This window comes from Hordeum vulgare, chromosome 6H, assembly GCF_904849725.1.
Source record: "Hordeum vulgare subsp. vulgare chromosome 6H, MorexV3_pseudomolecules_assembly, whole genome shotgun sequence".
Classification (NCBI taxonomy): domain Eukaryota; kingdom Viridiplantae; phylum Streptophyta; class Magnoliopsida; order Poales; family Poaceae; genus Hordeum; species Hordeum vulgare.
This window is the reverse complement of record NC_058523.1, coordinates 203,450,799-203,457,881: the sequence shown is the minus strand read 5'-3', so window position 1 is coordinate 203,457,881 and position 7,083 is coordinate 203,450,799. Positions and strand designations below refer to the sequence as shown.

General features: G+C 43.3%; 1 long non-coding RNA gene across 1 annotated transcript; it reads right to left on the bottom strand.

Annotated features, from left to right (window-relative positions):
• Positions 1–2,183: 2,183 nt before the first annotated feature.
• Positions 2,184–5,052, bottom strand: LOC123404397. The gene is made up of 4 exons (XR_006611782.1): positions 4,924–5,052; positions 3,223–4,025; positions 2,869–3,147; positions 2,184–2,781 (listed from the first exon to the last, which is right to left on the bottom strand). It is a non-coding gene; the product is annotated as an uncharacterized LOC123404397 (long non-coding RNA).
• Between the last annotated feature and the right edge of the window lie 2,031 nt (positions 5,053–7,083).

Sequence of the window (7,083 nt, the reverse complement as noted above, 5' to 3'; positions counted from 1 at the left end):
ACAAGACCAAGGAGAAGGATGTGCCCACACCACCATGTTGGTGTGTTGATGTTTGTAAGGTGAAGGTGTCGATTGACCATGAAAAAGAATGGACAAAAGGCAGAAGATTTTTCGTGTGTCCCAACTACGCACATGACCGTGCACGGCCAACTAACGCATATGACTTTCCACCGGTATGTTATATGTGACATCCAAATGTGTTTAATTTGTTTGAACTCATATTACTAATTCAAACATGTCTTTTATGTAGTCGCCTCCGCCTCTTTGCAAGTACTTCACTTCGATAGATCAAGAAGTACACCAACGTGTCCAAGAGGACCAATATCGAGACGCCATGTGGAGGCAATGCCTTTTTAATGAATATTTAGCACATGAGGAGGAGAGGGAGCATCGTGCCAAGGAGAAGAACGAGTGCAAGAAGCGTGAGGAACAGAAGAAGCGCAAAGAGAAGTAGGCTCGTCTAGAACAGAGGGCAAGAAAGCTTGCAAGGACTCGTGATGCACAAGTAGAGGACGAGGCAAGCGACAAGATGGGAAAATGGCCACGTACTACTCACTTGACAGGGGGTTCATTTCAAATGCGTTGGTGATCAGGTTGAACTTGTCATTGTCGAGACTATGTATGGGCACCAAATGTGTGTTGAATTTGTCGTTGTCGAGACTATGTATGTGAACCAAATGTGTGTTGAATTTTCGTTGTCGAGACTATGTATGTGAACCAAATGTGCGTTGAATTTGTCGTTGTCGAGACTGTATATGAACTTTGTCGTTGTCAAGACTATGTATGTGAACTTTGTTGTTGTCGAGACTATGCATTCGGTATAAAAGATCAGGTCACCGGGGAGTGGCATTTGGCCTAAAAGGACACATCAACAGACGCCAGGGACCTTGGCGTCTGGGTCCTGCATTTTAGTGCAAAGTCTCTCGTATTCCTGGTGCACACCCAGATGCCATGGGGAGTGGAATTTGGCCTAAAAGGACACATCACCAGACGCCAGAGACCTTAGCGTTTGGGTCCTGCATTTTAGTGCAAAGCCTCTGGTGTTCCTGGTGCACACCCGGACACCATGGGGAGTGGCGTTTGGCCTAAAAGGATGCTTCACGAGACGTTAGGGACCTTGGCGTGTGGGTCCTACATTTTAGTGCAAAGCCTCTAGTATTCTTGGTGCACACCCAGACGCCATGGGGAGAGGCATTTGGCCTAAAAGGACAACATTTTAGTGCAATGTATCTAGTATTCATTACACGATAAGTTCATACAAATTCAAGATAATATAACAAGTTCACGAATTGAAGATAACATAACAAATTCACTACACGATAAGTACATACAAATTCAAGATAACATAACAAGTTCACGAATTGAAGATAACATAACAAGTTCACGAATTGAAGACACCATAACAAGTTCACAAATTGAAGATAACGTAACAAGTTCTCTAAACAAGTTCACGACCTTTCATGCTCACTTCCTTCTTCCTCTCTTCGTAGCTTTCCCCTTTCTTCTAGGCACTTCCTCCTCTTCTTCTTAACTAGACTCCTCCTATAATACCTCTTCCTCTTCCTGTTCTACGCTAGTCTCCTCCTCGTCTCCTCTAATCATCCCCTTAGGCAAAAGCTTACGAGGATACATCAGACTCGAAGATTGAGAATTAAGTATCTTCTTTCTCGACACACGTGGTGTCTTATCTTTGCCTTTCTTCTTCTTCTTCATCGGTTGTGACGGCTCTGGAGCATCAATATCTACCTCATGCTCCCGTGCATGCTCCTCTTGTATTTGTTCCTCTTCTTCCGTATCATCGATGGTGAGATGACGACGTCTAGCTCTAGAGGAGCGGCTAGTACCACCTGTAAACACGTCCACGGACTAAACACCATAGCAAGAAAGCATAGATACGCACTTGTGGAACCTTGTCCTAAACTTCTGCGACAACACAACACAATATGTTAGATGCAAATAACTAATCCATTAAGACAAACATTTGTAAACATGGTCATACCTTCACCGTGGTCCTAAGAGTTCTCGGAGATAATCCACCTCCTGGGGGATGACTTAGTGCTACATTGGCATCGTTCACGCACATAAGGAACTCTCTTCCCTTCAATTCATTAACAAAACAAACATTCATATTTGAAAAAGACAAGGTGATGCAAGTTGGTTCTGGTTTATTCAATTACCAATTCGTCATGCGTGGGTGCATAGTCAACTCGACTCCCTACGGTCTCTCACACAACCATGTTCAAGGCATGATAACCTTTTGCAGCTGATGGGTGTTCCGACACCAACTCGGACCACTCCTCCTGAGTCCAACCGGGCTTAAGCTTCAACTGGTAACGCTGCCCATACCACACAAGATATTTCTGGTAGGCTGAATCATTGTGGGGTCTATTCTATGAGTCCACTAATGTCTCTCTCTGATTCCACATTGCTATCCAGTGATAGTGTTTGTTTGCCCAATCCGATATATCCTGATTGTTCCTTCGACTGAACCTCCAAACGATGCTCGTTTTAAACCATTAGCAAACATAGACTTTCACAATGCTATAGTACAAATCTCCTAGATATTTTTTCTCATTGATGCAGATTTGTGATTACCCCCTTGTTCTCCTCAATTGGAATACCTTGTCGTGTCCCATATTGCCTGGCTACATGGTCTACAAAGTGATACTTGACAGCTTAAAAGCATATCATTGGACACCTCGCCCACCAAAGAAGATTATCACACGTGCACATCTCGTTGAGGTCAAAATCACGATCAATCTCATAAGGCCGCCAGAAAACCTACAATAGGATGAGCTGAGATGTTAGGTACACATTCTCATAAGGACGTCAGAAAACCTACAATAGGAGGAGCTCAAATGTTGGTACCTGCTCAGCAGTTAAGGTGTCGAGCTCGTTCACATAACACTTGTATCGCACATCAGAGCTTCCGGTGTAAACAGACACCTGATCCCAACAATAGGCAATTGTGGGGCGCCGATATGGATCTTGATCATGAAGACCTTCATGCGGATTGGGGTTTGGGTTATCAGGGTCCTTTAACATGGGTCGTCCAACCGGTAACCGCTCCCACGTCCACACACAGAGGCTCCACACAAACCCGCAAAATGAAGATGTGTCTTTTGTCCTCGTTGACGCCTGGTCCTACTACAATTAAATATACATGTTAGCAATGTGTGGAGCATGGCAAATGAAATATAAATGTCTGCAGATAGCTCTTACTTGACGATACAAGTATGCTAGTGCTGCTGAACCCCAGCTATACTGAGTATCCCAGTCCATAGGTAGCTCCAAATACATCCAGATGGCTGAATTCTCGGTTGCCTATGTGAAGACAACTTTCTTTAGTACATACCAAAGATAGGCCCGAGCATACTGCTGCACAACCATCTCATCGGCATCCGCAGGGCACGAATTTTGTCCTCTGGCTTCTTTTAGCCAGGAATGCTTCACTTTAGAGCTATCAGCCTTGCCTGGTAGAGGGGGAGGGGCTGAACACCAATTAAAAAAGCCAACCTGGTCTCGCGAGTTAAAGACACTAACATGACCAGTAAGAGCAAAGCCGTTGATAGGAAGGCCGCTTATCATGGCCATGTCCTCCCCACAGGCAAGGTGGAAAGAGTGTGTCTCGGGCCTCCAATGATCCGTAAGTGCGGTGAGCGTTGCATGGTTCACCGGTGGTGGGGTTCGCTTGAATTGCAACACAAAGGGGAGAAGACCCAATCTTGCAATGTACGACTCGTATCGCACGTCGTACGGAAAGTCATTCACACCATGACCCCTCAAGCGCATAGCTACTACATGCTGAAAAGAATGTGAGCTTCATATCATTGATAAGTCAAATAACCTGTCATACCAAGGGCCATCATCATCCACCATCAAATAATACGATAAACACACATAAAAACACGAATAATTGATAAGTCAAATTTCTTAGCTTCCGATTCTCAATGGCACGAGCACAGTGCTCTCTGTCGAACTCTTCGATTAACCCGTCATACCAAGGGCCATCATCACCCACCATCCTACCAAAAAATAGCAAACATAAAATTTCATCATCTCTTTTGCAAAAAAAATGCCAACAATATGTCCATCTATATGATCATCCAACATATTAAAAAAAATTCCAATAGTACGTCCACCTATATCATCATCCAACATATTAAACAACATGTCCATTTGTCAAAATCTACAACTACACAACTATATCATCTAACATATTGAACTATACAAAAGATAAAATGACCCAAACGCCAAAATCATTGTTTGTTCTTTCACGCTCTCTCATTTATGTCTTGCATGACCACAGGCTACATATTTCACAACATTCCAGAGCAACTGAACTCTATAGCTGAATTAGACTACCACTAAATTTGAGCTATTTTTCATTTCCTTTTTAAGATCCCAAGTGTCAAAATGAGCTGCCAGCTCTCAGTTCTCGTCTATTTATGTTTTCACTATCCATATATAACGTTCATGATCAGATGCTAAATATTTCACAATATTTCAAAGTAAATTGTCTCTCTATCTGCATTGTACTACCGCTATACAACTATATCGTCTATCATATTGAACTACACAAAAAATAAAATGACCTAAAGGCCAAAATAAAATTTGCCTAACATATTGAACTATACAAAAAAATAAAATGACCTAAAGGCCAAAATGAAATCTGCCTAACATATTGAACTACACAAAAAAAAAATCTAACATCTAATCCGATCCCTAAAACTAAGGCAAAATCATCTAATCCGATCCCCACATAAAATCTACCTAACATATTGAACTATATCATCTAACAACTATAAAACAATCCCTAAAACTAAGACAAAATCATCTAATCTAACATAACCTAATATAGAAAAATACTATCAAAGTAAGATGTTAAAGCAAAAAGAAATTGAAGGGATTGAGGGAGATTACCCCGATGAAGCTTGGGGGGAGGGGGTCGCATCTATGAATTGTGGTGGAGGAGGGAGTAGATCAAGGGGGGTGGTAAGGGGGAAGAGGGGGGCGAGAGAGATGCATTCTGGACTCTGGTGGAGGAGGAGGAAGAAGATGCCCGGGTGGGAAAGGGCCCTCGCGCTATGTAACTTACCCGGACCAGACGCCAGGGTGCGCGGCGTCTCGGTGTGGCGACCAAACATCAGGGACCCCGACGTCTATCCCTTTACCACGTCAGCCGATCAACGAAAGGGGGATCGAGCAGGCCTGTACCAGACAACATGGTCCCTGATGTCTCCCGTGTAATTCAGACGTCAGGTATGTTGGCGTCACGTAAAGAGGTCTGATTGGATTTTTTAAAAAAGTTATGTCAGATCTGTATTTTGTTAGACTTTTAGGTCCAAACCAACAAATTATCCGTCACATTCCGGTGAAACAACCGACCAAGAAATTGAAAACCTCAGAAGAACCATAGAAGCTTCCTCTTTCTGATTTTTAAGGTAAAGAATTGTATGATGGCACGTGACAGACATTTCCGTTCTGTTCGGAGTAAAAACGACAGATTGTGACAACCCAGTAGTGCACGGATCTGCTCCCTGCTAAGCAGCACGCATTCCTGCCGCTATGTTGGACTAGCGACATTGCCCTTGCCTGGAAGAGAGAATATTCAATACGCAAACAGCGAAAAGTATGGAATAAATCTGGAGTAGATCCATCAACCTTGACATCCACTGGAAAAAGGCGTACATCTGCGGTGCGTATGCAAAGATGGAAATGGGAGCTCTCGGAGCTGGATGGAAGCTTCTTCTGTTTGGACACTTCGACATTTCTGCGTTCACCAGTTCACAGAAGAAAAGCCCACATATATCAGTTTCTACGAGCTTTCATCAGAAACTACCTGGATGCACGCTAGATTGTGTGCCAGTACGGAATCCACTGACTGACAAAAAGAATTGGAGGGTTGACATCTGGTTGAACGGCTAGACTCCGACATGCGAGGAGTCCAACACTGGAGAGTTGTACACCACAAATGACGATGCCCAATATCACACCCGAAAAGAACAGCAAGACAAGGTGTGTGGTAAGACATAGGACAAATGCATACCTTTCTTCACAGGTCAAGTGCGAGTGAAGTGGCAAAATTGACAAAAATAACCCCTGGAGAGAAAGAACTCACGGAGTGACCCCTCGGGGAAAATATGTCACCCGGCTGACCCTTTTGTGTGGCACCCGACACCTAGGCGCCACACTACACTGTGTGACGCCTAGCCGTTCGGCGCCACACCCCCCGACCACCTGGCAGAGAGGGCCCACCCCCAGACCGTGTGACGTCTAAGCCTCAGGCGTCACACATTGTAATGTATGGTGCCGAACGCTTAGGCGCCACCCATTGACATAACTGGCCACGGGCCAGCCCCCTCCCCACCCCCTCCCCATTCCCCTCCCTCATTCAAACGGAAACAGCAACGGCGGCGGCTGGCTCTCTTCGAATCCCTAATCCCCTCCCCCATCTCCTTCAGATCTGATGATTTCTTCCTTGGATTGATCCCCCAAGGTAATCTCTTCCGTTTCCCATCCTTCTATCCAAGTGGAATAGGTTTTTGTTGAGTAGATTGATTTGAGTAGATTGATTTGAGTAGGTTCTTAGGATTTGACTAGTTAGGATATGAGTTCTTAGGATTTGAGTAGTTAGTATATTAGTAGATTCATATTAGTAGTTAGTATTAATAGTTAGTATATGACTAGATTGATATGAGTAGTTAGGATATTAGTTCTTAGGATTTTAGTAGTTAGTATATGAGTAGATTCATATGAGTTCTTAGGATTTGAGTAGTTAGGATATGAGTAGATTCATATGAGTTCTTAGGATTTTAGTAGTTAGTATATGAGTAGATTCATATGAGTTCTTAGGATTTGAGTAGTTAGGATATGTAGACTAGTGGATTAGTAGATGAGTAATTTTTTGAATATGAGTATTTTTTGTGATTTGTAGGATGGTGTGGCTTCTGAATAATGTTTATGACGTTGAACACCGGGCCTATTTCATGTCGGAGAAGAAAATGGTAAGTAGATCATATGATAAAAAAACATGTATTTAATAAGCACTTGAAAATGTAATAAGCACTTGATATCTTTTTC